The 25,299-nt window shown below is 36.3% G+C and overlaps 1 non-coding gene across 1 annotated transcript; it reads left to right on the top strand.

Annotated features, from left to right (window-relative positions):
* The first annotated feature begins 3,739 nt into the window (after positions 1-3,739).
* Positions 3,740-3,843, top strand: LOC148572050 (small nucleolar RNA R71). The gene has a single exon (XR_015908333.1). It is a non-coding gene; the product is annotated as a small nucleolar RNA R71 (small nucleolar RNA).
* The last annotated feature ends 21,456 nt before the right edge of the window (positions 3,844-25,299 follow it).

The raw sequence follows: 25,299 nt of genomic DNA, 5'->3' as shown, positions 1-25,299 counted from the left end.
GCTTCAGGTGTTAGGTCTCCCCTTCTCAAGACTCTTGGAGCCCCTCTTGTTTTTCTCACCCATTCAGCTCTGATGGCACAAAGATCTTCAGCAATAGTCGTGTAGTCAGGTTCTCCTATCATCCTTTCTTCATAACTTGCTTGGCTGAAATGTATGTTTTTCAGGCCAAGAGTTTTCATGATTGCCTTGGGGCTGAAGTCAACTTCCACCCCTCTCACATAGCTTTTGTATGTGGGTTTCTTGGTTGAGTCTTCCCTCACTGCATTTGCATAGAACTCCTTCACCAAGTTGATGTTGATTTTAGTGATTGGCTTAGTCAGGAGCTCCCACTTCCTCTTTTTGATCTTCTCCCAAACACCTGGGAATTCATCCTTTTCAAGGTCAAAGGGAACCTCAGCTAGTACCCTTTTAGGTTTCATCCATTCGGCTTGAATCTAATGGAAAACTAATTTGTATCTCCTTGCATCGAATTCCCTGTTCTCCTCCATTGGTTGCTTGTCTTTTCTTCTTTTGTGGCTAGATGAGGCTGCCATTGGTTCTTTGGTTTTGGTAAGTTACAAGCTAAAGTTGACAAGGTGAAGCAAGAAGTGTTGTTGGAAGTGTGGTGAGGTTGTTTTCGGCAAGAGATAGTTATGCTATGATGAAGGAAAATGTGCATGAAGGAGATTTGGTGGTGTTGAACTCGTTCCCCAAGTGGTTCTTTATAATGCCTCAAGTGAAAAATGGACGGCTAGGGTGGCTTGTGAAGGGTGGCTTGATGGTAAATATATGAATTAGGGAGAAGGACAAATTGCTTTTCAATTTCTTGGAAGTATTCTGGGTGCATTAGGTTGTACATGTAGCAATCTTTTCTTGCAGAACTTCCTTTTCCCATGTGTTAGCTTCAAAGACTTGTGAACTTTCTTTTTGACCAAGCACCGTACCTCCCTTTGTCTTTTTCCTCCATTTTTGTCTTTTCTTTTGTACCTGCACAAGCAAACAAGTGTGCTATCATTTTTCGGTCCATGTGAATGATGAATAGTACTTGCACATGTAAATCAATGATTAACTTCATGAGCTTATAGCCGTGACTTTTGTATGTATGCACACTTATTATTGGACACCAAACTTAGTGTTTGGTAAAGTCTCCTAATGACATGAAATCCATATTGGTTGTCCTTAATGAATGTGCATAATTCTAATAAATCATAGTCACTTTGGCTCTTTGATTCTAAACAAAGTTACTACCCTAAGTAATTGAAACCAAAGTATTAAAACATGCGAATGGTTTACTTGTCATGAATTTCGAAACCCAGAGGAACTTCTTGCTTTTCATGAACCGTGTTCAAAGAGGAACACCAAACTTAATGTTTGGTTGTGCTCTTTGCATGAAAAATTGAATGCATTTTGAATAAAGTTTGGGGTGCCCTCAGGCACACCAAACTTAGAGACAAATTGTATTTTATATGCAATGTTTAGTGCACTCTTTTAGCAGTTGTCCTGAGGATTCAAGTTCATGCATAAGAAACCATGCTTTATTAGATGCAAAACAACACAAAAAAAAAAGTAAGGATATTAAAAACATGGGTTGCCTCCCATGAAGCGCTTCTTTAACGTCACTAGCTTGACGGTTGTCCCTTGTTAGGGTGGATTGTAGTGCTTGACGTCTTCTCCTCTCACTATGCAAACGTCCCCACTTGATTCCTTCATGACCTCTAAATGTTCCATAGAAAGAACTTTCCTGATTGTGAACACTTGAGGGAGCTGGGAAGGAATGGTTTTGAGGCCAGGTGGAATTGGCAGATAATGACTTGATATCACTTTATCTCCCGGAGAAAAACCTTCAGTGGGAATTTTCTTGTTTCTCCACCCTCTTGGCAATTTCCCTATCATTCTTCCCTTTCTCTTGAGGATTTCTTCATTGACCCTTATGCCAGGAGGATCCTTCTGATCTGTTTCCATTGATTCTTGTGGCTTTAACTCTTGCAACTCCTGTTTGCCTTCCAAAGACTGTTTTAGAGTTTCAGCTGCTGGATTACTTTCCTCCAAACACAGATGGCTACTATCATCCTTAGGCTTTTTAGGTTCTGGTTCAGGCTCAGGTGCAGGTTTGAAAACTTTGAAAATGAGCTGTTCATCATGTATTCTCAGAATTAGCTCTCCTTGTTCTACATCTATGAGCGCTCTAGTAGTGGCTAGAAATGGTCTTCCCAGAATGATAGGGTGTAGGTAGCTTTCCTCCATGTCCAAAATGACAAAGTCTGTGGGGAAGTAATAATCTCCCACTTTCACCAGCACATTCTCAACTACCCCTTCAGCTTGCTTCTGAGTTTTGTCAGCCAGTTGTATGATTACATCAGTGGATCTCACCTCATTCAGTTGTAGCCTCTTCATAAGAGTTAGAGGCATCACATTTATGCTGGCTCCTAGATCACAGAATCCTCTGTCAATTTTTGTTTCTCCTATGATGCAAGGAATATGAAAACTTCCTGGGTCTGTTTTCTTAGAGACTGTGTCTTTCTTGATCAGAGCACTGCATTCTTTGTTCATTGTTACCGTTTGTCCTCCCTTCAAAACTCTTTTCTTGCTCAACAATTCCTTTAAATACTTGATGTGTGAAGGCATTTGATGGAGAATCTCAAGAAAGGGAATATTGATATGGAGAGACTTAAATGTCTCTAAAAACCTTGAATAGGTTTTCCCTTTTTCACCTTCTCCTAACCTCTAAGGAAATGGTGCTTTTGGTTGGTATGTTTCCATCGTGCCTTTTTGCAGTTCCTTGGCTTGCTCAGTTTCACTTTCCTGCTTAGCTTCTTCCACACCTTCCTTCAAGATTTCTGGCTCCTGCTCTGAGGGCCTGATTCCTTCTTCTTCTGAGACTTCCTTCAATATGGTGATGGCCTTGCATTCTTCCCATCTTACTCTCTTTTGTTCCCCTTTAGGATTCTTTTCTGTGTCACTAGGGAACATTGCAGTTGATTTGGGGGCCTGTTGAGATAGCTCTCCTACTTGAGATTCCATCCTCTTGAGTTTTTCACCATGGTTTCTTAAGGTAGTTCTCACATCATCCCTGAAGCTTTTCAATTCAATTATGTCTTGACTCATGGTTGCCATCATTCCTTCTATCCGGTTTAATTGATCTTGAAATTGTTGGTTCGGATTAGGTTGGGTAGGTTGATTATTTTGGCCATGATATGGTGGTTGAGAGTAAGTGTTTTGTGTGGCTTGGTATGATCTTTGGTTGGGGTTTTGGTATGTGGAATTGTTATGTTGGTTGTGGTTGTAAGGTTTGGGGTTTTGTGGTTGGGTTTGTTGGTTCCCCCACCCAAAGTTTGGGTGATTTTTCCATCCTGGGTTGTAAGTGTTGGAATGTGGATCATATGATTGCCTTTGTTGGTTTCCCACATAGTTGGCCTCTTCCCAATCACCTCCTTCAATGCTTACTTCCTCTTGATCTTGTGTGTGTATTGCAGCCACTTGCTTTGTTTCTAATTGCCTGGTAAGCTCTGCTAGTTGCTTGGCAAACACCTTGTTTTGGGCTAGAATTGTATCAACATGGTTCAGCTCCATGACTCCCTTAGTGTTGTGCCTTTCTGATGCATAGTAGTACTCATTCTCAGCCACTGTCTCAATCACTTCAATGGCTTCTTCCACAGTCTTTTTCCTGTTCAATGAACCTCCTGATGAATGGTCTACAGCCTTCCTTGATTCATAAGAGAGTCCATCATAGAAAATATGCAATTGCACCCAGTCATGGAACATGTCTGGTGGGCATTTCCTTGTCAAATCCTTGAATCTCTCCCATGCCTCGTAGAGAGTTTCACCATCTTGTTGTCTAAAAGTCTGAACCTCAGATCGAAGCCTATTGACCTTTTGTGGGGGGTAGAAACGTGCCAGAAACTTGCTTTCCACCTCATCCCAGGTTGTTAGGCTCCCCCTTGGGAATGATTCCAGCCACTTAGCTGCCTTGTCCCTAAGTGAAAATGGGAACAAAAGCAGTTTATATGCATCTTCCTGGACTCCATTGGACTTCACAGTGTCACAAATTCTCAGGAATTTTGTGAGATGTTGGTTTGGGTCTTCATTAGCACTTCCACCAAATGAACAATGATTCTCCACAAGTGATATTAGCTGTGGTTTGAGCTCAAAATTGTTGGCCTGAATGGGTGGTTTCTGGATGCTGCTACCACAATTCCCAGAGGTTGGGTTTATGTATGAACTAAGAACCCTCCTCTCAGGAATGGCATTGTTTCCATCAGCTCTCTCATGGTTGTGAACTTCTCTATCCATGTTGAGATCTAAAGCTTCCTCAAAATTGTCCTCAGATTCTCCTTCAGATTCCTCCTCTCCCAGTACTCTCTTCCCTCTTGCTTCCCTTCTCAGTCTATGAAGGGTCCTCTCTGGTTCGGTATATGGAGGAGTTGATGTCTCTCCTCTCCTACCTGTCATACAAGAACACAGCACAGGCAAACAACAAGTGAAATACTCTTGGTTAATGGAAGAGTATGGTTAGAGCAATTGAGGACTTAATTCAAACAGTTAGTGAGTCAGTGAGTTAGTTGCTTGAATTTAAAGGCATAAAGAAAGAAAGCATGTAACCGAGTGCAGAAATTAAAATTCAACAAGTAACTTGAACAGAATTAACAAAGCAAGAAAAATGCTCAATCTAGTTAACTTCCAATTTGAGAATTGTCAATCGAAAACCAATCCCCGGCAACGATGCCATAAACTTGATGCGCATAAACTTGTTATGCTACGAATTAGGAAATTGCACGATCGGCAAAATTCCTTCCGGCAAGTGCACCGGTTATCGTCAAGTAAAAACTCACAATAGAGTGAGGTCGAATCCCACAAGGATTGGTTGAGTGAGCAATTCGAATTAGAAGTGTGTTCTAGTTGAGCGGAATCAAGATTTAGATGAGAATTGCGGAATGTAAAATTGGCGGGAAGAGTAAATGACAAGAAATTTAAATGGCGGAATCTTAAATTGCATGAAGTAAAGAGCAGAAGCTAAAATGCTGAAATTAAAAGGGAATGGGGGTGATTGCATGAATGTAATTGCAGAATGTAAAGAGAAGGTGAAAATCAGAAATGGGGAATTCATTGGGTTATAGGAGATATTGAGATCTCCGAATCAAAACATGTTTATCTCTTCCTCAACCAATGCGTTCATTGAATTTTGCTTGGCAATCTTATATGATTGGATCCTAATCCCTTGGCTCACCAATTCTCTCTAAAAACAAACAAATTCCCAATCCCTTGGTTTAAATGTTCATAAGAAGAGATGATGCTCGATCACTGATTATACCACACAGTTTCATGAACCACAATTTGGTAGGATTACATGTCACAATATCCATCCAAACCCCAATCCAATTCACTGTGAGAAAGCTTCTCTAGCATGAATCCTCCATTCCTTTCCCAAGGTTCCGAAGGATTCCAATTATGGGTAGTTTCTTTCCCAAGACAACTACCCAATGGAATTAGATCGAGAAGCTTTCTAACAAAATTCAAGAGAAAAGATTGAAGAAGAAGATAAACTATTATTGATTCATTGAATTACAATAGAGCTCCCTAACCCAATGAAAGGGGGTTTAGTGAGTCATAGCTCTGAATTCAATTACAAAGATATGAAAACTAGCTAAAAGTGAAAGTAAAAGTTCTTCCTAACTTAAATTCTATCCTATTTATACACTTTCTATATTGAGCTTCTGTTGTGTTTCTTGGGCTTTGAGGCCTCTCCCTGCTTTCCTTTTGCCTTGGGTTTATGATCCATAATCTTGATGAGGCTGTTGATCCAAAATCTGTAACATTCATTGAGCCAACTTAGTGATAATCAAATAATGACACATGACTCAATAAATTGAAATTTCAGACTCATCAATCCTTCAGGCCCAATCCCATAAACCATGATATTCAATTGGGTTTCATACCAGAGTAAGTTTAAGTTAATGTTTGTGCTCAAATACTAACTTAAATCGCAATATTGTTGGCCCAGAAACCTTTTCCAAGAGTGGCGTTTAAGTTGCAGTTTAAGCTTAAACTGCAGCTTAAACGCCAGACACTTCCAGTGAAGCCTTTTGTAGAAGCACGTTTAAGCTTCAGTTTAAGGTTAAACTGAAGCTTAAACGTGGAAATGGAAGAAGGCAGCCCTGGAGGGTCATGTAGTCGAACACGTTTAAGCTTCAGTTTAAGGTTAAACTGAAGCTTAAACGTGGAGATAGGAAGGGCAGCCCTGGAGGTCGAACACGTTTAAGCTCTAGTTTAAGGTTAAACTGGAGCTTAAACGTGGAAGAGGAGAATGCCATCCTGGAGGTCGAACACGTTTAAGCTCCAGTTTAAGGTTAAACTGGAGCTTAAACGTGGAAGAGGAGAAAGGTAGCCCTGGAGGTGTCGAACACGTTTAAGCTCCAGTTTAAGGTCAAACTGGAGCTTAAACGTGGAAATGGCTCCCTGGTACTTTTCCCCTTTTCTGGCGTTTAACCTCCAGTTTAAGGTTAAACTGGAGGTTAAACGTGGAACTGCCCCCCTTGGTGCTCTTCTCACTTCTGGCGTTTAACCTCCAGTTTAAGGTCAAACTGGAGGTTAAACGTGGACATGCTTCTTTGGTGAGACTTCCACTCTGGCGTTTAACCTCCAGTTTAAGGTTAAACTGGAGGTTAAACTTCAGTTTCAGCATTTCTTAGCCTTCATGATTCTGGCGTTTAAGCTTCAGTTTAGGCTTAAACTGGAACTTAAACTCCACATGTGATATTCAAGCTTCCTTTATTGATTTTGTTGCTTCCTTGCCTAGCCTCTTCTTTCCTGAAATCATCCAAACAATTGCATCAAAGTCTTGCAAAATTTCATGAGAATTCTTCCATTCATAGCATTCAAGTAATATAACTAAAACTCATGGAATTTGCATCAAAATCATATTGTTTGGATGGTTCATTGCTTTGTTATTCTTTTAACCATTCTTGGTTACTTTAAGCTCAAGAAAATGCATAAAACCACTAAAACTAACCGAAAAATACTAGTGAAACTAGCCTAAGATGCCTTGGCATCAATGAGCCACTTCCAATGTATGAGAACTCTCAACCACAAGATGAATCACCTCCCATATTTGAAAAAATTATGGCTCAGTTTGCCAAAATCACGGCCACCTTGGAATCATGGGACCCATGCAACAAGCAAAGCATCTTCACAGATGAATGTGAGGAATCAACCAAAGAGTGGAGCATGAAGGAGATTCTAGAATCCCAACATGAGGACAAGGAGATGGGGCATGTCTTCCAACAAGTGGAGGAGGAAGAGATTGTTGAAAAAGAAGAAGTGGTTGAAGAGCTAGAGAAAATTGAACAAGAGGTGGATTTCAAGCTTGAGAACACTTTCACACCAAGTGATGTTAATGATGATCTTGTGGAAGTTGTTGAACCTTCTTCCAATGAGCTTGAATTTGGTGTTGAGAAGGATAATGCGCAACCTCCAAGGCATAGTATGAATGATGAAAGATTGTAAGAGGATGATCAAGAGGCAAGCTCCACCAATGAAGAATGCACTACAAGAAAAATACCCATTCAGGTACACTTGAAAAGTATAGCCAAAAGTGAAAAAAATTATGCCTTAGGCTACGGTTACGCTTTCTGGGCTATGGCTACGCTTTTTGGAGTGAATCCTATTCGACCGTTACCTATTCTCAAAGGCTACGCTTTTCTGCACCAAGGGCTATGCTTTTGGCATTTGGGAATAGGGTGCGCTTTTCAAGTGATGCTGTCCAGGACCAAAGGCTACACTTTTCAGCTTCTATTTTTACCAGAATAGGCTACGCTTTTCAATGCTACTGCATCACCTGTAAAACGTAGCCACATTGTATATCTTAGCTACTCTATATAAGTGTAGCCCTAGGTCCCTTATTATTTTTTTTTTTAATTTTTTGTATAACCATAGCTACTCTATATAAGTGTAGCCTTAGGTCCTTCATTGTTTTTTTTTTCTATATGTATATAATATTCTAATAATTTTTTATACAACATAATATTTAATAATATTATTACATATATAATTTTATATTTTTAATTAAATGAGTTAAATATTATAAAATAAAATTAAATACATAATTATACTAAATAATTTTTTAAATAATAAAAATTATCCTTATACAATTCAAAGACAATCTTAAGAAACAATTAACAATCAAAATATAACTTAAGATAATTTAAGTCACATGAAACTTGTATCACATATCAATTAAAATACAAAGTTTGCACTCTATATCCGAAATATAGAAAAGAACTTAACAAACAGAAAATTGTTAATCTTCTAATCTTGGCATAATGATTAAAAAATATTCTGAAGCGCCTTCAAATTCTTCTCAAACACATCTTTTTTATGCTGATCTTCATCACCATCAAAAAAACTCTTGGTCTTAACAATTGTATCAGTGTTCATTCCCTTGTTCATTCCCAGCAAGAACTAATTTCCAAGCAGTTACTGCCCTGTTTACAACTGCAGATTATCATAATTCAAAAAGAGAAGCATGTAAGGATTTTGCATACTGATTCACCACCATACGCAATCAATACAAGATTATGTTGAAGGAAATGAGCGGGCTACTTACAAATATTCTTTTGACCATTCTCGTGACACATGAAGAAAACAAAATCATAGAACCAAATGAATTCTAAAAAGTATGCCTGGCAAGGTCAAAAAATGAAGCATATGTTCTAATTGCAAATATCAGATTAAAGATTAAAAATACAAGAAAACAAACTTGTTACTTTTTTATTATTCTCATTAAAGCTGAATGCTAAATTTACAAAATCATGCAAATCAACTTAATTTCAAGTGCAAAAGGGGAAAACGGTTTTGTTTCAAAGAGTAAAGTGAGAATCATCAACCTAAATTGTAAAATTAAAAATGAATTGAGATAGATATATCAATTTTGCACCAATATCCCAAATGCAAAAGGAAAAACCATAAAGTAAATAAAACTGTGCTCTTTCCACTGTTATTTAATCATGTCACTCAATCAAACACAACACAACAAAACAAAACAAAACAAAAAAATTTTGGGGGTACCAATAATGGTAGGAAAAACCATGGAAGCTGGAAAACAACATAACTAAGGGTAAATCAAATAAACAAAGAAAGAAAAGAAAAGAACATTGCTCACAAAAGCTAAACAGAATTGAAGCCATGTGAAAAAATTGGTCAATTACCTTGATAAAGGACATCATCATCAACATCATCATCTGCTTGAAAGTTATCAGTTTTGTACATGATATTCAACCACTTATTGACCAATGTCTTGGGCCGTGAAAGCTTCACTAAATAAAGGAGAGTAAGCAATGGCTATGAAAAAATGCAATTGCAAATGAAGCTTGGAAGCACAAATGTCATTTATTTTAAATCGAACCTTGCTTTTCTTGGAAGCACAAATGCCATTTAACAAATCCTGTTAGTCACATTGATCACTTAAATTTTATAATTCAACACATACAAATCAAGAATACACACTATAACAAATAACAAGTATTGTAGTAGGAAGTAGTCAAATGTAACATATTTCAAGTCTTAATTTAGTACTAATTAAAAAGAATGCAATGTTGGATGAGAAACGAACCACGTGTCTGTGTTGCTCGAACCTTTCGCAGAGGTTAGCTGCCTGAAAAAGATGAATAAGAACAAGAAAAATGGTTAAATAATTAAAGTTAGGGACCCAAAGTAAAAAAAAATTAATCTGAAGGGTGAATGACCAGGTGATATCAATGCATATCAATTTAGCTTAGCTTGTGAAGGTGGGAAGTGTGAAAATTCATCATCAAACAGAAAATTATTTAATAAAAGGAAATGTCAAGAATAATACATAAAATCATAATTAGTTTTCTATTTCAAAATTCAAAACAAAACTGAATACAATGCTATAAGGGAATCACAGATACAGGGGGAATTTTACACATGTATCAGAACACTGGATTAGTGATGGCAACATCAGGAACAGAAGCTAGCACCAGTTGGGGTTAAACTATTTGTGATGACCTAGCTAACTTAGAATTTTAGGAACATAAAGCACAAATCAAAATACATGGAATTAGTTAACAGATAGAGTGAAGAGGAGGTACCTATCACAAATTTGAACCTATTCCATCATGGATGCCATTCTTTGCTAATCAGCTTCTAGAAGTGATTCAAAACCAGCTAACACGCTCTTATCCATGATTCAACCAGGGATTTTGGAGAAGAAACTCAAACCCAAGGAACGAAATTGAAACCAGTTAACTAATAATAATATAGGATGAAACTAAAGACCAAAAAGAAATAGAAAGCAAACAAATTAGCAAGGAAAGGAAACTAAAGATGATAATAACATAAAAATTAGCAATTTTTTCTACTGAACTTTCACCATTTATAATGTTGAAATAATAACATTCGTTCAAATTTTGCAAGTAATAAAATTAAGAAAACAGCAATAACAAAGGTAGTTTCAAAAACAGCACTAGAAAAACTAGCAGTACTATGTAAGAAACAAGACTAGCAACATTGCAACAAAATTTGTAAATATATTCTATAATTTCTGTTCCCTATCGAATAAACACATAATCCCATAGAAAGATAATGAAGTACAGGAGTAGCAACATTGACTCTGCTACATGAATAAATGTCTCTCTACAACTTCTGGAACAGATTAAAATGTTAGTCTACATGTTTATTTTATAGGTAAATCAAGCATTATTAATTTAAATGATTGAAACAATTGCGTGGACTGTCAGTTTCTTAACAAATTCATAGAAAATCAGAACCGGTTTTCATGATGAGCACAAAACAATCAAACACAGCTTAGCATAATGGAAGCAGGAAATGAATTCTTAAATTACAAAAGGTTAAAGAAACTGGGATCAAAGAACTTCAAAATCAAGAGGAGTAACATATTAAACCTTTTTTTCTCAACCTTGTGCCTGCCATTCATAGCACTTTCCTGAAACAAAGATCACAAAAATACAACAAGAGAATTTCAAGTCAGAGAAAATCGAGTAATCCAATGTCAATCATATAACACACGTTGAAGTGCCGAAGCAAATCCTTGGCCTGTTCCGCATTATGTTCGTCGGCCAGTTCACTACAGAAATAAAAAAAATCAAAGTGACATCAGATTAAACCGAATAACAAATATTATTCTCCAAACAAACAAAACATACGCTTTAACTTTAAAATATTAATAAATTCACAGCTACAAGACCCCACTTTTAATAAAACAAAATTAAAAGAAAGAAATTTGCAAACAAAGTTTAATAATCTTGTCCTACTAGGTGCAGATAGCTTACAAAGATTAGACAATACACAAAACAACAAAGACAATAACAATAACTAGAGTTAGATACATGAAACAACCAATGCTATTGTGCCCTGTCATAAGTCATCTTTGTGTTTATCCCATTCATTTTTAAATCTCTTCTAATAATTTTTGCTAAATTTTTCTTTGTTCTTCCTCTCCTCTAAAATACACCATTTGTAACTAACTCAAGCAATCTCCCCTAACCTCTCTGAAGCTCAGGAAGCTGTAGGACAATTAACGGACGGAAAGGAATCAAGAAATGCAACAAAAATGTAAGTAGTGCACGAAACAACAATAGAAATCAATAATTTCAGGAAATCAGAATAGTCCATAAACCAATAACCCCTTAACCCAGCTGCCACAGTACTTGAAAACCTGAAAATAATTGGGAAACATCAAAACCAAAAATAAATTAAAAATAGAACATGATGCTTCTTAATTAAAAAAAATCGCAGAATCTCCCCTAATCAGAACAATAATCAAAACCCATAATCAGAAGTTCCAATCATCAAAATCCCTAATCAGAATAATAATTATTTACCTGAGCTTGAGCAGAGGTCAAAGAAGAGAAGAAAAAGAAGACTAGCGGCAGAGAAGAAGAGGACGACTGAGGACAACACCGTCGTGACCGAGACAGGAAAACTAGTCGTCGTTATTGAGGGTTAGAGAAGCGCCGTCGCACTTCGCGTTCGTTGTCGCTGAGGGTCATCAACTCGTCCTCACCGAGAGGCAAGAAGCAACGCAGCACCGTCGTGACTCTGAGGCTGGTGAGTGGTGACAGAAGCCGTGACGGTAGCTGGTGAGAGACAAATAGAGGGTTGAAAGGGAAAGAGTGATGGCAGATGGTGAGAGGCGCGGCAGAGAGAGGGCTGAGAGAGGAAAGGTGGCGACACCGTTCGTGCGCCGTGAGGGGGACCGAGGGTGCATGGCTGCGTCTTGTGGTGCTGAGAGAAGAGGGCTGTGTGCAGACCCTAGAGTGTATGGTAGTATGTGATTTGGTGAAAAGGAAACAAAAAATTACTAAGTGTTTGTGAGTTGTGTCAAATTTTTTTGCTCTAGATACATTAGGCATCACTTTTAAAATGCACCCAAAATTTAACAAATAGGCTACCCTCTAAAAGCGTCTCCTTTGATATGAAAAGTGAACCTATAGATATCAACCTACGGCTACACTTTATAAGTGATTTCTATAATACCTAAGGCTACACTTTTTAAATGATGCCACAATTGTGTATCATTTTCTCTTATAAAAAAAGCAACACGGAGAAAAGCATAGAATAGGCTACGCTTTTCAAATGTAGCTTAAAAAAGTGTGGCTAAATGGGTATTTTTCTTGTAGTGATGTGTGGAAAAAGTTGGTGGGCAAGGAATTGAAGTTGAAGAAGTTTGCCAAGAGGTGGAGGTAGTCAAAGAAGAGCACAAGGGAGTGGAACTTGCAAGATTATTAGGACCACCCCTTCCTAAGTCACCATCCAACACAACATTCAAGTGGGTAAAATTCTTATCCCTAAGCCTTACTTTCTCACTTGAATATGGTTTGATTGAAAATGATGGTCAACTTAGAGCTCTTTGTGGGGTCAAGAGTAGGAGAGAGATGGTTAGTGGTTGGAAACATCATTTTAGGTTCATTATGGTTGCATGTTCAAAGTTTGATTGCAAGGTTTGGTGTGGAGCTAAATTGTATCGGTCTAGGAAGTTGTTTAGAGGTTTCTTTGAGAATTCCAAGGCTAAACCACCCAATTAGAGCTATGATAATCAACTTGAAAATGGATGTTAAAACAAGATTTGGGATCTTGGATCACAACATGAAGACCAATTTTGGGAGCTCATATCTTAGGAAGAACTTCACCCAAGCTTGGTGAAGACAGTTGGAAATTCTGACAATCGTTTGGGGAGCAAACATCCTTGGAGGTTCAAGGATGAATACAAGCATAAGCCACCATGACAAGGGGCTTCCCAAATGTCTAACTTAAGGACTTAAACTAAAAGTGCTAGGTGGGAGGCACCCCACCATGGTAACCTCTTTCCATTCTCTTGTAGATATATTCAATGAATGAATTGAGTTGCCATTGTAGGTAGTTTTTCTTATTTTCTATACTCTTATACATTTTGCTTTTATTGATAGATTGTTTGTTAAATTCATGTCATGATTAGAATAGTTGTTGTTAATTTGTATTTTGCTTGAAGTGTAAGTTTTGTGTGTTTTGTATGTGAAAAATATTTCAAAATAAAAAAATATTTGTTGTTAAATTTGAATTTTGATTGTTTTAGAATACTTGTAGATTAGGAGAGTGCCCTGTTTCTATTTTCATATGTAAAAAAAAAGGGAGCCAGGCACACGTACGCGTGCTCGACACTTACGCGTCGATGCGTCAACATGGCTCCATACATGGCACCTGAGAGTTGCGCGAACACCACGCGTACACTGTGCGACACGCACAGCTGCACCCACGTGTACGCGCACATCACACATACGCGTCGATTTACACTCTCACCATCCACGCTCAAGTGTACAGGACGCTTACGCGTCACTTCCGCGCCCTGTTTCTTCCCCTTTCTTTTTCTTTCTTTCTTCTTTCTTCTCTCCTTCTTCTTTCTTTATACCTTCTTTCTTCTCTCATCTTCCTTTCTTACTTTCTTCCTCTCCTTTCAAAATTCTATTTTTATCAATTTTATTTTTTCTTATTTTTCATTTTCTTTTATTTATTGCATATGCATATTTTTATTCATTGCATTTTAATTTCGTTCTTATAGCTTGTTCTTACTTTCTTTTCTAAGTCTCTTATTCTAATAATAGTCTTGAATTCTCTTACTTAATTGTTGATAATTTCTTGCATTGTTTTGGTGCTTCGTGACTTGTTTAGCATTAATGGTCATATTTACTCCACACACAAGATTAGTGCTTTAGTCCTTCCTAATTCATTATTCTTTGTTTTTGTACCTCATCATCATTGAGTTAGGATGGGACCAAATACTCTCATACTTATCACTAATCTTATTTGTGTCAATTGTTGATTAAGCTTGATGCAACATGCTCTTCATGTCATGTACCTATGCTTTGACTTTACTCTTGCATCAAGTATTAGTTGATATGCCCTTTGCCTATATTGCTCTCTCACTTACATGCGTAGCTAACATGTAGTGAGAACCTTACTCTTATTTGGTATTAGCCCATGCCTATGTTCTATTTGGTTTGATATCTTTATTATGGGCTTAATTTTCTTTCTTTTTCTTTCCTTTTAGGTTGGCCACCAAGAAGGAAAGGATTGAAAAGGCTTCTAAATGGGGCAACAAACAAGTCTACCCGCACAATCCTTTGAGGAAGCTCATCAGTTGTAGCAACCCGTCCACCTTGCTCTTCTTTGTATGCACCGAAGACGGTGCAATCTTCAAGTGTGGGGAGGTCGTTTGACCGATCTCCGTGGGTAACAATTTTCTTTTTCAACACCAATTCTTGATTTTCTTTGTTAGTTAGTTGTTGCATTGCATGATAGGTCACATGTTAGTTAGAATTTGTACATATTTTACCACTTCTTTTTATGTTAGGATTACTTGGTTAGGGTGATGATTTCTTTTCCAAGAAAATTATTTTAGGGCACCCTAACAATTTGAAATTTTTTTTTTGTTGAACTTGATTGAAGAATTTATTTTGGAACATGATTTTTGAGCTAAGAACACAAGCTTGTGAGTTTTGAGCCCAATTGCGTGGTTACATCATATAACCACTTATTTTCATTCTTGTGTGTATTATTCTCTTTCTATGATTGTAATTTTTAGTTTGTTTGATTATTTATGTCCATTATTTTATGTATACATGCATTTATATTATTAAGGCCATCATTTTATTTAGCTCACTTACCCAAATAGCCTACCTTTCATCAACCATTGTTAGCCAATTTTAAGCCTATTTAATCATTTTGTTCTTAATTGTAGCACATCACTACCCCTAAGTGAAAAATAATAAATATTCCTTAATTTGGATCTTTGATTAGTTTAGGCTAGTGAGGGTGTGTATCATTTAGGTATGGGAAACTTGGGACATTGGTTGAGGTAAAAGTGCATTTTATATTTTTGTTAAAAATCATGGAATTGGGTACATGTTTATGCATTAAATATATAAAACCATATGTATTGATACATTGTATATACTTTTGAAAAAAATGTGTGAAAAAAATGTAGAAAAAAAATAGAAAAAAATAAAAGAAATAAAAATATAAAAAAATACAATAAAAATGGGACAAAAATTTCCCAAAGTAAAATAGCAATAACAATGCATATGGAATGTGAATTAAAGAGAATGCATGAGTATGTGAAAAAGTGAGAATCATGGGTAACTAGGTATTGTATTAGAATTGTATAGGTTGTCATATGTGTTTGGTGAGAGCTTAAGTTAATCAAAGAGTCAAATTTCAAGCTCACTTGACCATATACATCCCTACCTTTACCTCAGCCCCATTACAACCTATGAATAAGTCCTCATGATGAATGTATGCATGCATTGAATAATTGTTGATTGTTATATGAAAAACAAATCATGGAAAGCATGATTAGAAGAGAATCGAGTGATTGACCCTATACACTTGAGCGACTAGAGCGGATACACTTCCGGTGAGGGTTCGATGCTCAATTCCTTGTTCCTGGCTTTCATGAGCTTTTCTTCTTGCAAGTCTACTTGTACTTTATTTTGATATTCAAATTGGTAGGATTCATGAATCATCATACTACTTGGCCCTACATGTGCATATGTGTTCTTGGGAATTGATTTACTTTTAACCAAGTAAGTAGAATCATCTTGCATTTAGTGCATTCATATAGATAGGTGCATATAATTTATCTGTATTGAATAAATGCTCATACCCCTTTTCTTGCCCTTCTTTATTCTTAGCATGAGGACATGCTTGGTTTAAGTGTGGGAAGGTTTGATAAACCCCAATTTTGTGGTTTATCTTGTGCTTAATTTGGGGAATTTTATCAACTTTTTTCACATTTATTCAATAAAATAGCATAGTTTTGTAATTCTCCATTAATTTGTACTTAAGTGTGAAAACATGCTTTTTGGGCCTTAAAATAGCTAAATTTAATTCACTTTAATTCCATTCAATGCCTTGATATGTTTGTTAAGTGATTTCAGGTTTAGAAAACAAAGATTCCATTGAAGGAATGAAGAAAAAAGCATGCAAAGTGGGAGAACTCATGAAGAAATGAAGGAATCGCAAAGCTGTCAAGCCTGACCTCTTCCTACTCAATCGATCATAACTTGAGCTACAGAGGTCCAAATGAGGCGGTTCCAGTTGCGTTGGAAAGCTAACATCTGGGATTTTAAAATGATATAAAATTTGCCATAGTTTCTTAGCATTTATGAATGCGTACGTGTGCATCACACGTACACATGGGAAGTTGCACGTGACTCACTAAAGGCAACTCGTGGCCATCAATTTTTGAAGCATTTTGAGCCCAATCCAACTCATTTCTGATGCTATTGAACCCAAGGATTGAAGGGGGATGAACCAAGTAGCCATAGTTTAGTTTTTGGCAGTTTAGGTCAAATTCTCTTGGATCCAACTTTTGATTGTTGTTTAGATTTAGCTTTCCCTCTTAATTTCTTGTTATTATATCTTTGATCTTCTAGTTTTACTTGTTAATTTCTTATTTTTCTCTCTTTTATGTTGATGAACTATTGTTAAATCTTGATTTCTTTGAATGTAATTTTATGTTTCCATGTTTCTTTTTTGTTGATCTTGATTGTTATTGTTGAATTCTTGCTTATGTTAGTTATGGGTTTCGTTAACTCTTACAATTTGTGATGTTTACTTTTCTTGCATACTAGGTGTTTGATAAAATGTTTTCACTAGTTTTTGAGTAGTTTTCTTTACTCTTGGCCTAGGCTAAGGAAATTGGATGACCTTGAGTCATTGGGTCTCAATGAATTGGTGATTTGAGAGCCCTATGTGGTCAATTTGATGTCCATTGACACTAACCTACTATTGAGCTAATTAAAAGCTAGGTTGGGACTTATGGTTGATGTTGATCAAGCCTATTTGACATACTTAAAGCTTAGGAGTAGACATTAAACGTACTTAAAGCTTTTAAAAGTAGACTTAATGGGTTGGTCCCTCATAATTATCAATATTTGGTCTGTAGACAAAGGATGGTGATCTCAATTTTCCATGTCTTAGCTAAGAGTTCTTCCTCTTATTTTATTAGTACTTGTTATTTACTTTCTTACTTTTATATTTTCTTGCCCTTTTATCAATCAAACCCCTTGGTTCTTCATAGCCAATAATTGATCACTTCATTGTAATTCCTTGTGAGATGACCCGAGGTTTAAATACTTCGGTTAATTCTTATTGGGGTTTGTACTTGTGACAACCAATATTTTTGCATGTAAGGATTCTTTGTTGGTTTAGAACTATACTTGCAACGAGATTTCATTTGTGAAATTCTAAACAATACAAAAATCCAAACGTCACGATCCCATCACCACCGCCTTCCGAACCACCTCAATCCCAGCAGAAAACACAAGTAATAGCAATACAAGTACAGCACAAGTATAAACATGTATATCAATAAATTCAAGAAGCAAATAATCATGTTATATAATTAGGCAAACAATTCAAGTCGGCAAAGCAAGCAAATAGATAGAATATGCACAAGATGAATGCCTGTCCTATTTGGCTGTGATATCACATTATCGGTTCAACTGCCAACCCAACATGTCTCCATGGAGATGTCACCTTTCGATCACGAATATAGATATGGGAACCCCCCACGGCTATAGTGTCAGACACATTCTTGTTATCTGAAAGGATGCGAGCGAGATACTCTGCCACAGACCTCACATCTCAACGTAAGCGGGATAAACCAACAGTCCTTACGCCGCCGCCGTGACCTCGACAAGCAGGATTAACCAACCGTCCTTCCAAGTGCATAGCATCTCAACAATCTCAGTATAAAACAGTGTATCAGTGGTTTTCAGAAATTATTTTCAATACTCAGTCCACTCCGAGTCCTAGACTTGTCTCAACATCATTTATTAGAACTTCATAAATTCATCATTTCAATCGTCAGTACAGTATTCCGCCATCTCACTCAACTAATCCATCCTCAGTACTCCAGAAGCCTAAGTCTCCATCTTCTAATTCATGTAGAATTTCACTAAAATAAGTCACTAACTCATCTTTAATAATATTAGAACTTAAACAGCATTTGAAGGAAGTTTAAAAAGTTAGAGAACCTTTGAAAATAAAGAAAAATCATTTTTTGAGCAAAACAGGGTCTATGCGTACGCATACTTAAAATTTTGCCCATCCCGTGTACGCATACAAGAAGTCGCGTATGCATGGGTGCTGAACAGAAAGCATCGTTCGCGTACCAGATCATGTGGTCGCGTACGCATACTCAAGTTTTGCACATTCCGCGTATGCATGCAAGACGCCGCATACGCATAGGTGCCAAATAGAATCGCACACTCCCACATGAGGGACCTGCGTATGCATACCCCTCCAGATTTGCAAAATTTTGTAATGTTGCAGGAACTCAGTTTTAAACAGCAAACTTTAAACATTCATAACTTCCTCTATAAAAATCTATTTTCTCAAACTTTATATCAATTTAAAGCTCTCAAAATAACCTTTAAATAAAACAAAGTTCATCCAATTTCAAGCTTTGAGGCTCAAGTTATGATCCGTCAAAATTCACCAAAAATTTACTTTTATCAAAAGTAACTAGGTTCTCAAACTTCCAAAATTCACAATCAAAACCAATATTATATAACCAAAATAGTTCCAATGGACCTAAATGATATTTATATACCTTCCAATTTATTCCACAACCTATCCACATGCAATTTCACCAATTTCATCCAAAAATTCTTACTTACCTTCCTCAAATTCTCAATTATTACACTCAAAGCATCATTTCACCAATCCCAACATTTATTAATATCAACAAGTTTCATAATTCTCTATCAACACTCAAAATCATCATTTTCACCCTTCATTTCAATAATGAACAACATCACAATTCATCAAATCAACAACATCATCATACATTATCAAATTCAACAATTTCCAACAATCAATTCAATCCTATCCTAAGGTCCGCTAGTCTAAGTGTCCAATAATATTACATATTACATAGAGGAAACCGAAACCATATCTTAGCTGATTCCCAATATGTGTTATACACCAAATTTGTGTCCAAAACAAGCCTCCAATCACCAACAATTAATCCAAAGCTCCAATAATTCACAATCAAGCTAGACATACATAATTTATCATAAATCAATACCTAGGGTTCCTAAATACACAAATTCACAAGGGATAAGAGCAAGCTTAGCTTACCCAACAGTTTTGGGAGCAAAATGTAACACCCTAACTTTTAGAACCTCATGATCGTATTAAAAGTTTGAGCGCTACTTACTTCTATTCCTTTAATTATATACTATGTTTATTTAATATTGAGCCTTCGTGAATACGAACATAAACTCTTATTAGGAAAAAAAAAGGAGACTTTATTTTAAACCACTTAATCACAAAAGTATATATATCCATATAAATTTATATACATAGACTTATTTCAAAGAGCCTCAATAATAAGTCCTGCCCCTCTAAAAACCAAAATAATAAACGACGAGGGGAAAATAAATTCTAACAACTCAACATGTGAAAATAATCTTCTTTGCTCCTGTAACTCCGCACTAAACCTTCGCACCTGTAGCTGAAAGGGGTGGGGATAGGGGGTAAGAACTGGGGAGTTCTTAGTAGGGTCGGGGTAGTTAGTTAAGTTTGTTTGATTATGTTCTCAATAAATAACAACAGTCAACAAAGTACAATCCAACTCAGCAATTACATAACATAGAATCCAATCACAAGCACACACAATCATCAAAAACACAATTACAAACAAATAAGGATAATGCATGTCTAGTCCTATCGAGACCATGAGCTCATGTGTCAGTTGCCTACCCGCTGTCGACATTACCCGGGTACCAGTCCCAGATATGGCTTTCCTGATGCATACTGTGTGCTTATAAGTCTTACAGCTAGGCCGCATACTGTGTGACTTTCAATGTGCTTACATCTGAAAAAAGTTCTCAGTGTGTGGGTGTCCCACTATACATTTGGCGCTAAGGCCCAAACAAGGTTGCATCTGCTCTCCTGTGGCAGATAGTCTTTTAAAGCTTTATCTTTGCCTTCTGCTCTCCTATGACAGATATCCCTTTAGTTAATAAATTCTTTTCTTTTCTGTGCTCTGCTCTCCTGTGGTAGAGATTCCTTTAATTAATACATTCCTTTTTCTTATGTTCTTTGCTCTCCTGTGGCAGAGGTTCTTTAGATTCTTTTAATATTTTCTCTCTACTCTTCTGTAGTAGAGGTTCTTTAATATGTTTCTTTCATTTTCTTTTCTTTCTTCTTCTTTTCTTTCCTATCATTTCATAATAAAATTTATCTTCGCATTATTCCCTCGCATCTCCCTAAGTGTCTTATGGAAAAGAATTATAAAGTACTTTAAATGAGTCTACGTTCTCTAAAGCTTTTAGGATCACTCTGTTTGCTCTTCTCTAACTTATAATAATATTAATAATATCTTTACTAGATAATATTCTTATAAAAAATAATAACAATAATTTAAATAAGATATTTTAAATATAAATAAATAATATATATATATATATATATATATATATATATATTTTCTTAAAATTCAGTTTATAAAACTTTATTTTTAAACTTTTATTAATTACTTTCTAAATCACGAACTTTTTAATATTCTATTTTTAACCTTCATATTTTATAAAATTATATTCAAACTCTCACTTATTTTTATACTTATAAAAATAACCCTGAAATTTTATAAAATACCTGAACACTTATATAATTACAATTTGTACCTCGATTTTTATATACAAATAAAATGTTACCCATTAAAGATAAAGTTTAAATATTAATCTTTCTCTTAAACCCAAAACCGAAACCCTTAGCGTTTCCTTTTCAAAATATTACTTGTATTTTAATCCGTTTTCGAGTTTTTCGGTTACCGATTTTTCTCAATTTTTAATTTAATCTTTCAACCACCAAATCTTATCAATTTCCTCAAAATACCATTTCACAACAGTCCCAAAACTACTAAAACAACCACAGCTGAACTGTACCTCATAGTCAAACCAACAAATCACAAGCAACAATAATAATTCAACATAAACTCATTCAAACTCAAACAATAATCAGCCAAATTAACATTCACTTATCAAATTCACATTTAATTATTATAAAGTTACCAAAACCTTACCTCTATACGAAATTAAAATACTCGAAGCTCTGAAGAAGCTTTCTGGCTGAGCTACCAAAGAAGAAAACGTCAGAAATCGTCTGTGCCTCCTAGAACTCCAATTGGCCGAACTCAAAGGGAAGAGGCGCTACGTCACTGTCAGCTTTCACCGAACAAAAATAATGCCAACGTGTAGAAAAGAAAGATACAAACACCTTAAACGGATTAGATTTTTTATTGGAGTTATGAATCTCAAAAAATCGAACTCAGAAGGAGGTTGGTCATGGTTTCACGTTCTCTCTCTCTTGGTTCTTTCTTTTCTTTTCTAAGTTTCATTCGGGGACAAGAAGAAATGATTAAAGCAAAAATTGATGATGGTGTTTAATGGATAACATAATATGTGTCACGTTTACAAATATATATGTGTGCATATTAAGCCACCTTGGTGGCTTTCTTCCTTTTATTTCTTTAGTTTCATTTCTTCCTTTCTTAGACATTCTGCCAAGGGATACAATGGAAGTTATGATGATGATGATGATGATGATGATGATGATGATGATGATGATGATGATGATGATGATGATGATGATGATGATGATGATGAATTTAAATTTTATCTATCAAAATAGTTTTTAATTAATAAATAATTTAAATTAATAGAATAAATTATACTTAAATTAAACTTTAATTATTATAAAATTTTATTTAATTATTTTTGTTAAAAATAGTTTTTTTAAATAAAATCTTAATATAATATAATAACTTATAAATAATAATTATTTAATTTTTAAAAATTCAGAGTGTTACTGATGACAAGTCATCTTAGCCTATTTTAACTAGTCTTTTTCTTTTGTTTTCATTAGAATTATGCACTTTCTTGAGCTACAAGCAAGCCAATTAGGTAGATTTTCATGTTTCCTTTGATTTAATCAACCATGTATGAATTCATGCTATTTCATGAGGTTTTATACTATAATTGTTACATATTATGAAAGAATGAATATCTCATGATTTTAAGCATAGCTTTGATGTGTTTGGTTGATTAATGATAGGTGAAGAAAGCTTGGAGAAAGGTTGAAGCAAGAAGGAATAGCTAGGAGTAAAGAGAAGACAATGGAATAAGTGAAATTGAACCAGGAAGCAAAAAGCTGGACCTAAAGTTAGCCTCAAACTTTTGCACAAACTTTTGGGTGAAAAGTTAGCCCCAAAGTTAGACCCCTAACTTTGAGGCTAACGTTGGCACATGAAAATTCTCCCTGGGCACCAAAAGTTTGCGCCAACGTTAGCCCCCTAACTTTGAGGCTAACGTTGGCATGAAGAAAACCTCCCTGGGCACCAAAAGTTTGCGCCAACGTTAGCCCCCTAACTTTGAGGCTAACGTTGGCATGAAAAAAACCTCCCTGGGCACCAAAAGTTTGCGCCAACGTTAGCCCCCTAACTTGGTGGCTAACGTTGGCACATGAAAATCACAAGGGGAGGAGCAAAAGTTTGCGCCAACGTTAGCCCCCTAACTTGGTGGCTAACGTTGGCGCCACAAGTGCACAAGGTAAGGCCAACGTTAGGGCCAAAGTTAGACCCCTAACTTTGGCACCAACGTTGGTATCAGATGGGTATAGCTGCTGATATGAAAAGTTTGGGCAAAAGTTAGCCCCCTAACTTTTGCTCAAACTTTTGGTCCAACTTTTGCAAAACTCCAACCCGGTTCAATTGGTTCACTTTGGTTCTTCTCCAAACTTCAAGAGCAATCAACCAAGGCCTCTTTCAACCCAATTCCACCAAGAGCAAAGGCCCAACTCAAGGCTTGAAGATCATTTGAAGAAAGTGTATAAATAGGATAGAATTCAAGTTCTTCGGGGAGCTTTCTTTTGGAATTTTCATAATAGTTTTCGGAGAGCTTTTGATATTGAGTGATCTTTAATTTCTTTGTCTTGGGGAAGGAGAATTCACTTCTCTTCCTCTCAGTTTTATTGCTTTCAATTTCTATTACAATTGTCTTGGATCTTGGGTTGAAGAATTGAAGAAATTATGTTTCAATCTCATCCTTGGATCTCTCTGTTTATTTACTGCTCAATTGAATTTCAGTTTGGGTTAATTGTTCTTCATCTATTTTCTTTGCAATATACAATTCCCTTGCAATTGTTCTTGTTGGATCTAGGAAGGCATTGAGATCTAGACTCGGTTTTCTAGTCTCTGGGTCCTGAGATCTAATTTCCCAATTTTACATTTTCTGTTTACTGTTTTCATGTTCAGTCACTTTACTGCTTCAAGATCCGATTCAACCCACACCTTCATTTACTCTTTTGTTTGATGCAAGTTACTTTTCTTTGTTTAATTTCTGCAAATCCAATCCCCAATTCCCTTTACAATTCCAGCCGTTTACATTTCTTGCACTTTAAGATTCCGCAATTTACTTTTCTTGCATTCTAAGTTTCTGCTATTTAATTTCTTGTTCTTTAAGATTCAGCACTTTAATTCCCTGTTCTCTTTACTTCCATGCAATTTAATTTCTGCAAAGTACAAAACACTCAACCAAATCTTGATTCGCTTGACTAAATTAACCACTAAGCTAAAATTGCTCAATCCTTCAATCCTTGTGGGATCGACCTCACTCCCGTGAGTTTTTATTACTTGATACGACCCGGTACACTTGCCGGTTAGATTTGTGTGTTTTGGGAGAAATTTATTTTTCACCAAAATACTCATCAGTTACACAAAATCCAATAACAACTAAGTGCTAGAGTGTATTTAAACACCCAAAATCACAAAAATCTTTTAAAAACAAACCTAAAAATTTGAAATTCTTCAAATAGCAGAATGTGGAGTGAAATTCGAAATATTACCAACAAAGGTTAGATAGAACTAACGGGCTTGGCGAGAGCTTCGTATAGCCGCATCTTGCAAATCCTAGACATTGTGGGAGCAGCATCTTGGCTCCAAATGTCAATGCTAACAATTTTGAACTCAAGCCACAACTCATCACTTTGGTTCAGAACAATTGCTCTTTTGGTGGAGGACCACTTGAAGACCCACACCAACACTTATCCACTTTCTTGAGGATATGCAACACTGTCAAAACTAATGGAGTGCCTCCTGACAGTTACAAACTGATGCTATTCCCATTTTCTCTCAGGGACAAGGCCACTCGATGGTTGGAATCTTTTCCAAAGGACAGCATCCATAACTGGGATGATTTGGTAACCAAGTTTCTTGCCAAGTTTTACCCACCTCAGAGGATTATAAGGTTGAAGGCTGAGGTACAAACATTTACACAAATGGAGGCTGAACCCATCTATGAGGCATGGGAGAGGTATAAAGCTCTAATCAGGAAATGTCCCCCTGCCATGTTTAATGAGTAGGAGAAGCTGCAGAACTTCTATGAAGGCTTAACACTGAAATCCCAGGAAGCTTTGGATCATTCAGCTGGAGGTTCCTTGCAACTCATGAAAACTGCAGAGGAGGCTCAAGAACTCATCGATATGGTGGCCAACAACCAATATTTCTTTGCTCATCAAAGAGGCCGCCAACCATCACAAAGGAGAGGAGTAATGGAGCTAGAAGGAGTGGATTCAATCCTGGCTCAAAACAAATTAATGCAGCAGCAAATTCAACAACAATTTGAGCAAATGACCAAGAGGATTGATGGCCTCCAAGTTGCAGCAGTTAACACCAGCCAACCATCAGCCACATGGGGGCAAAATGAAGAAATCCAAGAGGAGCAACAGCAGGAACAAGTCCAG

The sequence above is a fragment of the Arachis ipaensis genome, chromosome B3 (genome assembly GCF_059453495.1).
Source record: "Arachis ipaensis isolate K30076 ecotype BB chromosome B3, ASM5945349v1, whole genome shotgun sequence".
NCBI lineage: Eukaryota > Viridiplantae > Streptophyta > Magnoliopsida > Fabales > Fabaceae > Arachis > Arachis ipaensis.
The sequence above is the reverse complement of the archived record's forward strand: the minus strand, read 5'-3'. Positions and strand labels throughout refer to the sequence as shown.